We start from the raw sequence: 9,212 nt of genomic DNA, 5'->3' as shown, positions 1-9,212 counted from the left end.
GGATTATTATGGATAGCTACTTGGTCATCAGCATGGACATGGGGTGGGGATTGCAAAGGGCTTGTTTCAAACTTATAGCATCACTCTCCAATAGCAGCCTAATTTTCTCATTATGCTTTGTCAAGCAAGAAGCCAACTTTGACGAAAGGGAAAAAAATGTTTTTACTTTACTTTCAGTTGTTTCTTGGCATGGATGGGGTCTGCTGAAATTCATACGATTTTCTGCATAGCATTTGGGAAAATTTATACTAGCACGGCAAATGGTTACCAGCATTGTTCTACTCCTTGAGTCAGAAGTACCAGACATTTTTATTACTTAAATATATTTTGAATAGATGTTTTTCAGTTACATTGGATTTTTACCAACACAGCTTCCAAAGTTCCAGATAATTAAAATAATTTAAGAGCTTTTACTTTATTCAAAGCTATTTTCTTCCTGACAGATTTTATTTCACACAGGAGATTTTATGATTATTCCAGAAACGTTTTAATTTGTTTATCTAAGAAACTGAGATGAAACACAGAGGTCTAACATTAAAGCCAGGATTAAAATAGACATATTTATATGATATCTAAACCAAGTGGGCATTTGTACTACAGTATAGATGTACCACAGAAATAAAAACGGTCATTTCACTATGAAGGTGCAGTTGGGATATTTTCAGAAATTTTGACTGGATGTTTTTCAGATACATTGGATTTTTACCAATACAGCTTCCAAAATTCCAGATAATTAAAATAATTTACAAGCTTTTACTTTATTCAAAGCTATTTGTTTCCTGACAGATTTTACGTTGCACTGGAGACCTTAATGATTATTTCAGAAATGGTTTAAACTGTTTAACTGAGAAACTGAGATAAAACGCAGAGGCCTAACATTAAAACTAGGGTAAAAAATGGACATATTTATACAATATCTAAACAGAGCCAGCATTTGTACTATAGATGTACCACAGACATAAAAATGGTCATTTCAAAATGAGTGCAGTTGGAATGCAAACATATCTATTATCATGGCTGGAATATTTAATATATTGAAACCCTACAGCCATTTGGCGCCTCCTCTGGTGATTCCCTCTTCAATGCATTTGGGATCTTACAAACTCCATCTTATAACCTTGTATTGCATTCCTCGATGGAAAGATGTACGGCCTTGGTGTTTGGTCACACAAAGTAAAAAGAACAGCAGATGACTCACAGGAAAACTGCAGCATGGGAGGGACTTTTAAATCCTCTTAAAGCAGACAGAATCCTGGGTTCAGAGTCGCATCTAATGGACTGCATCTCTTATAGTGAAGCAGTCTTATTCAAGAGTCAGTTTTGGAGAGACAAATCATAAACATAAGAGATGCTGGAAATCCAGAGCAACACACACACAAAATGCTGGAGGAACTCAGCAGGTCAGGCAGCATCTATGGAAGGGAATAAGGAGTCAACGTTTCGGGCTGAGACTCTTCAGTCTTTATTTCTTTGGAATTGAATCAGAATATCTTAACATATGGACCAGATTTTTTAAAAAAGGTAAGGAGCACAAGATGATTAGACAAAGCTGGGCTTTAAAAGGTTCTAGATTGTGTGGCTAAGGAAAGACTTAGGTAAAGCCTGCATTACTGGTAATTACACTTCACGCTGGGATGTCTGTGTGTTCTTACTATGTGTTGGAAAATGGTTTCATTTTATTGTCATATTATTCATAGTGCTTGTAATTATTTTATTTGTGGCATTTGGTCAGCTTTCAATAAACTTTTTAAAAGAGTTCTCATCACTCTGTGATCCTTAAATGACTTTCTCAACTTAGTTTTACACAAAATGCAGAGAATAGCTGAATAAGAAACTACCCAATGGGGCCCATGCCTCTTCCTCACCCTCTCCCAACCCATGGGCACGATGCATACGCACACACTCACGCATACAGGGGATATCAAAGCTTATGATTTGATTTTTATTTAGAGATACAGCATGGTAAAACGCCCTCTGGCCCACACCACCCATTTACACCCAATGTACGTCTTTGGAATCTGGGAGGAAACAGGAGCACCCAGAGTAAATCCACAGGGTCTTGACTCCTTACAGACAGAGGAGGGAATTGAACCCAGAACACTGGCATTATAATAGTATTACACTAACATGCCACCCACAATTTTCTGAGGCCAAAGGTCATGACATCATTGAATGGTGGAGCATACTCGATGGATTTATGGGCAATTTCTGCTCCAGTTTCTTACATTCTTACGACATTATTATTTATTCTACAAGACAGAATCATGTGAAAATGATGGGACATGTCTGCCACAGTTTAACTACTTTCCTCAAGACACACATTGGTGGTTGTGCATCTGACTGATGGCTACGGTGTTCCTTAGTCCTCTTCCTATCACTGGCTTCATGAAAGGCTTAGATATAGATGTTGGGGAAATGGTTGTCATGTTTATAGATGACGACATCTATTTTTATCAGGATATACAGTACTCCATCGTTGGCAAGGCTGGCATGTATTAGTTTGTTCGTTATGGGCCGTGCCTACGATGAGGGTGATCATGATCTTTCCAGGAACATCATTGTTCTTGTCAGATTTTTCTACAGAGTGGTTTGCCATTGCGTTCTTCTGGGTAGTATCTTTACAAAACAAGCAGCCCCAGCCATTATCAATACTCTTCGGAGATAGTCTGCCTGGCCTCACAGGTCACATAACCAGGATTTGTGATATGCACCAGCTGCTAATACGACCATCCACCACCTGCTCACGTGGCTTCATGTGACCCTGATTGGTTGGGGGGTGCGGAACTAAGCAGATACTATAACTTATCCAAGGGTGGCCTGTAGGCTACAGAGGGAAGGAGCACCTTACATCTCTGTCTCCACCCTGCCACTCATAGCATGTATTACCTGTCTCTAATTGTCCCTGAGAAGGTGCTGGCGAGCTAGCTGCCTTCTTGGGGTATCATAGTCTTTCTAGTTCAAGTGCTCCCACAACATAATTGAGTAATAATCCCGATGGAGGGTCTCAGCCAGAAATGTTGACTGTTTATTCCTCTCCATAGGTGTCGCCTGACCTGATGAGCTCCTCCAGCGTTTAGTGTGAGTTCATTGAGTCACAAGTGTGAGAATTATTCCCACCAATAAGAATGCACGTCAATATATCAATATCAAGATGATGTACACTTGGAGGGGATCTTGCAAATTGTGTTGTTTCTTTGTGTCTGCTTGTCCTTCTTGGCTATAGAGGAAGTAGAGTATTTTACCAGGATTAGAATTGAACTCAGCTATGGGAATCAGGAATTTTGTGACATAATTATGTAAAATTTATGACCGATACTGAGAATTCACATCAATTAGACTATATTAAAAAGAAAATTTTATATAAAACAAAGCACATTATTTTATCTTAGCATATGACATTGATTGGGCCACAATTTCAAGAGTTAATGAATACTTAAGACATTTAGATGGGTAACACAAAGATACAGTATAGTCAGAGGAAAATTAAAAGAATGATTCCCAACTTCAGTAAATTTAGTTACTGAGGTAAGCTTGCAAAACTGAGTATGTTCTTATCAAAGGTACAAATAGAGAACTGGATTACACTTGTTGATTTGGTGTTTGATTGATTGCAGAAGACTACAAGTTATACAAGCGCAAGAAATATGCAGATTTAGCCGGTACTTCTTCTGCCAATTGATTGTAGATCTTTAAGATGAATTGTGAACTTGTGCAGACAGCAAGCTTTCAAATGAGAGCTGAACCAATTCTTCATTGAAGCAGAAACCATGCCTTATGAAAGGGAAGCTAGGCAAGGTCAACATGGTCTTCAGGAGTGCTTTTAATGAGCTCAGAAAGTCAGAGGGGAATTTTCCAGGTTATACCCTCTACAGTAATTGACTTGTTTTTTCTTATCTGTTCATTTGGCATTCCCATGAGATTAAAGGTTTAGTTGTGTGTTGGAAGATTCCATCGTTTCATCAGTCTGTACGGGGCAAGCTTTGTGCAGCAGATGGTCGCCACTTTTACCTTTAATTGGAAAATTACCACTGAGACAACAGGTTGCCTGCAGGCTATAAACCGTCCAGATCACATCCCCCGATGCTTACAGTTTGGAAGTATAGGTGATTAATTTTAATTAAAAGAAAGGCCATAATTGCCTTCTAGTACATGTATTAAGTTGGAAAATTACTTACCCAAACTGCTACAAACCTCATTCGCTGATCTACTCATTGTTGTATTCCCAATGCACTCTGAAATGAAGGAAATGATTACGATATATTAGTAGCATGTGATGTGTCAATCAAATAATAATGCACCCTCGTTGGCACACCAATAGTATACACTCAGTGGCCACTTTATTAGCTACAGCTGCATATTAATGCAAATATCTAATCAGCCAATCATGTGGCAGCAACTCATGACGTAAAAGCATGCAGACATGGTCAAGAGGTTTAGTTATCATTCAGGCCAAACATCAGAATGGAGAAGAAATATAATTGAAGTGTCAGACAGATTGGTTTGAGTATCTCAGAAACTGCTGATCTCCTGGAATTTTCAAGCACAACGATCTCCAGAGTTTACAGAGAATGGTGCGTAAAACAAAAAAAAATCCAATGCATGACAGTTCTGTGGGTGAAAGCACCTTGTTAATGAGAGAGGTCAGAGGAGAATGGCCAGTCTAGTTCAAGCTGACAGGAACATGACAGTAACTCAAATAATCAGACATTACTGTAGTGGTGTGCAGAAGAGCATCTTAATACACAACACCTTGATGAGTATAGTCTACAGCAGCAGAAGACAACACACGCACACTGTGGTCACTTTATTAGGAAAAGAAGGTCTAATAAAGCAGTCATACTGAGTGTGGATCAGATCCATAATTGAATAGAGTCATAGAAAAGTACAACACAGAAACAGATCCTTTGGCCCATCTAGTCCATGCTGAACTACTTAATCTGCCTACTCCCATCGACCTGCACCAGAACCATAGCCCTCCATACCCCTACCATCCATGCACCTATCCAAACTTCTCTTAAACATTGAAATTGAACTTGCATGCACCACTTGTGCTGGCAGCTCATTTCACACTCTCATGACCCTCTGAGTGAAGAAGTTTCTCCTAATGTTTCTCTTAAACTTTTCATCTTTCATCCTTCACCCATGACTTCTGGTTGCATTTCCACCCAACCTCACTGGAAAAAGCCTGCTTTCATTTACCCTATCTATACCCCTCATAATTTTGTATACCTCTATCAAATCTCCTCTCAATCTTCTATGTTCCAAGGAGTAAAGTCCTAACCTATTCTTCATCCATCCCTAACTCAGATCCTCAAGATATGGCAAAATTCTTGTAAATTTTCTCTGCACTTTTTCAACCATGTTTGCATCTTTCCTGTAGGTAGGCGACTAAAACTGCACACAATACTCCAAATTCAGCCTCACCAATGTTTCGTACATCTTCACCATAACATCCCATCTCCTGTACTCAGTACTTTGATTTATGAAGGCCAGCGTGCCAAAAGCTTTCTTAACGACCCTATCTACCTGTGACACTACTTTCAATGGATTATGGACCTGTATTCCTGGATCCTTTTGTTCTGCAAACACTCTTCAGTGCTCTACTGTTCAGCATGTAAAACCTACCTTGGTTGGTCCAACCGAAGTGCAATACCTCACACTTGTCTTCATGCAGGACAGTGCTGTTCAAAGTTAATGGGAAGTCTATTTTTGTTACCTTGTTAATTGTGTTGCTATGTTTATGATCAGTCTGGTTCTGTTTCAAGCAGATATACAGCCCAGATGCTTCTAAGCCATTAATTAACTGGACGTGGGTGATGATGAAATCAACAGTTTAAAAATAGCACTGGTTGGAAACCAATTGCTCTCACACAGGATTATCCCAATTGAACAGATCATCCCAACGTCAGCAGAGACGAGGTAAATAGATTTGTTCTATCAATGAACAGATATACTAGGGGCCAACAATAGAAACAAACACTAATGCTTACATATTTATGTGATTAACAACCACATCTTGATTTGCTCTGGCTAACCAACCTTGACACAAACACACAAAGAAGCCTGTCCCCAGCCCCACTTCCATATTAAGCATTTCAGAGATCTTAATGATTGAAGAATGTGAAGGAAATTTACCCCTCAATATGGTTCTTATTCTCATAGGTCTCAGATTTATTTGGCAATCTGTCAAGATTTATATTAATAATTCTATCATTGCCCTGGAGAAATTTCCATTTGTTTTCAGTGTTTCAAATGTGGTACAGAACGTATTTCTATCAAGAGAAACTGATGTTCCTCGCCTGCCATTCAACTTGTTGATAGATAATTATTGGTTTGATAAAGACTTCTATCTATATGAAGCTAATTGGAAGAAATGTGAAGCTATCCAATTCGAAGTTTCTGAAGGAAACTTATCTGCAACCAGATAAATACTTATGTTATAATTAAAGACAAACCAGTTGGAACTGAATATCATTTCCAAAAACTAAGAACGCTATACTCTTTCCTGATTCAGACAGGGATTTCCAGACCTTTTCATTTTACCTCAGATTTTCCGAAATTACAGTGTTTATTTTTTAAAATTCTGTCACAAGGTTTTCTTGGGAGATTGAGGAGAATTTAGCGATTCTTAAATATAATTGCAAATTAATATTGTCAACTTGATTATTAGAAAATTATCAAATTTTTTAACATTAAATACAACCAAGGGAATATCTTTAGTGATCATGGACTTCGCAGAATATAATTACAAGTTTTACAAATGAATTTCTTGTTTGCATTAACCTGTCAGGGAGAGAGAACTGTCTCTTTTCAAGGGATGCATGTAAAAAAATATTTGATTAAATTTTCCCTAGGCTGTGATTTCCTGGAATATCTTACACAAGACTTGTGAAATATAAATGTCATGTTCACCATCCATTAATTTCAATTAACAAAGCATTATAGTTACATGAGTAAACTAACCCAGAAACATTTAATTATTGTCCATTGGAATCCACCCAACTTAAAAGAAGTCTACAGTGCAAAATTCACCTACTTATAAACATTTATACAACTCCAATAGCATTGGTTCTTACTGCATTTAATAAAGTTTTCAAAAGACAGCATTCTGAATTCAGTTCCAAACTAGAAAATGTCTAGAATATCAAATACATATAAAGGAACATTCTATTTTTTAAAATTTCTAATATACTGTAGTTCCAGTAGATAAATGTCATATTTTTAAGTAAGGTTTATTGCAACAGTAAGTAGTAATCCACCATATTGATGTGCTACTATTAGTATTTTAATAATTGCTTACTGTCAGGAATCTTGATTGGAAGTAAGTTATATTTCCCCAAAAACTCCTCAGGACAAGCACTGATTCCGGTACATTCTACTAGGGGGAAGCCAGTAGTCATCAGACTTTTTACGTGGCAGAGTTAGTGATTACTGTTAAATCTTCTTAGGATAATGGACAGCATCAAAATGTCTAATCCCAGAGGATGTTAACACAGCTAACTACTTATTATCTGTGAAAAACATCATTCCCAGCACCCTCCTTTATATAAAACAAGCATTAATACTGTACCTTAAGATCAAAGGAAAATGTTTATTGTCATATGTACAGGTGAAAAGAAAAACTCTAGCAGCGTTACAGACATTACAGACTCAATGTTCACAAGAAAAACATAAATTGTACCCATTAAATAAAAGAACACCATCAAAAAAAGTCCATTGTATTGCAAAGTAGTCTTAGTGTTGCTATATTAAATAAGAGATTAAAGTTGTGCAAGTTGATTCAAAAACAAAAGGTTGAAGGGAAGTTACTTGCAGGTTAGAGCTTCAGGTTTCAGCCAGTGGTAGCTGTAAGGAAATGGCATGGTGTACAGTAACACACATAAAAGTTGCTGGTGAACACAGCAGGCCAGGCAGCATCTCTAGGAAGAGGTGCAGTCGACGTTTCAGGCCGAGGCCCTTCGTCAGGACTAACTGAAGGAAGAGTGAGTAAGGGATTTGAAAGTTGAAGGGGGAGGGGGAGATCCAAAATGATAGGAGAAGACAGGAGGGGGAGGGATGGAGCCAAGAGCTGGACAGGTGATAGGCAAAAGGGGATACGAGAGGATCATGGGACAGGAGGTCCAGGAAGAAAGACAAGGGGGGGGTGACCCAGAGGATGGGCAAGAGGTATATTCAGAGGGACAGAGGGAGAAAAAGGAGAGTGAGAGAAAGAATGTGTGTATAAAAATAAGTAACAGATGGGGTACGAGGGGGAGGTGGGGCATCAGCGGAAGTTAGAGAAGTCGATGTTCATGCCATCAGGTTGGAGGCTACCCAGACGGAATATAAGGTGTTGTTGCTCCAACCTGAGTGTGGCTTCATCTTCACAGTACAGGAGGCCGTGGATAGACATGTCAGAATGGGAATGGGATGTGGAATTAAAATGTGTGGCCACTGGGAGATCCTGCTTTCTCTGGCGGACAGAGCGTAGATGTTCAGCAAAGCAGTCTCCCAGTCTGCGTCGGGTCTCGCCAATATATAAAAGGCCACATCGGGAGCACCGGATGCAGTATATCACCCCAGTCGACTCACAGGTGAAGTGTTGCCTCACCTGGAAGGACTGTTTGGGGCCTTGAATGGTGGTAAGGGAGGAAGTGTAAGGGCATGTGTAGCACTTGTTCTGCTTACACGGATAAGTGCCAGGAGGGAGATCAGTGGGGAGGGATGGGGGGGACGAATGGACAAGGGAGTTGCGTAGGGAGCGATCCCTGCGGAATGCAGAGGGTGGGGAGGGAAAGATGTGCTTAGTGGTGGGATCCCGTTGGAGGTGGCGGAAGTTACGGAGAATAATATGTTGGACCTGGAGGCTGGTGGGGTGGTAGGTGAGGACCAGGGGAACCCTATTCCTAGTGGGGTGGCGGGAGGATGGAGTGAGAGCAGATGTACGTGAAATGGGAGAGATGCGTTTAAGAGCAGAGTTGATAGTGGAGGAAGGGAAGCCCCTTTCTTTAAAAAAGGAAGACATCTCCCTCGACCTAGAATGAAAAGCCTCATCCTGAGAGCAGATGCGGCGGAGACGGAGGAATTGCGAGAAGGGGATGGCATTTTTGCAAGAGACAGGGTGAGAAGAGGAATAGTCCAGATAGCTGTGAACTAAGCACATCTTTCCCTCCCCCCCCCTGCATTCCGCAGGGATCGCTCCCTACGCAACTCCCTTGTCCATTCGTCCCCCC

The sequence above is a fragment of the Mobula hypostoma genome, chromosome 13 (assembly GCF_963921235.1).
Source record: "Mobula hypostoma chromosome 13, sMobHyp1.1, whole genome shotgun sequence".
In the NCBI taxonomy this organism is placed as follows: Eukaryota; Metazoa; Chordata; class Chondrichthyes; order Myliobatiformes; family Myliobatidae; genus Mobula; species Mobula hypostoma.
The sequence above is the reverse complement of the archived record's forward strand: the minus strand, read 5'-3'. Positions refer to the sequence as shown.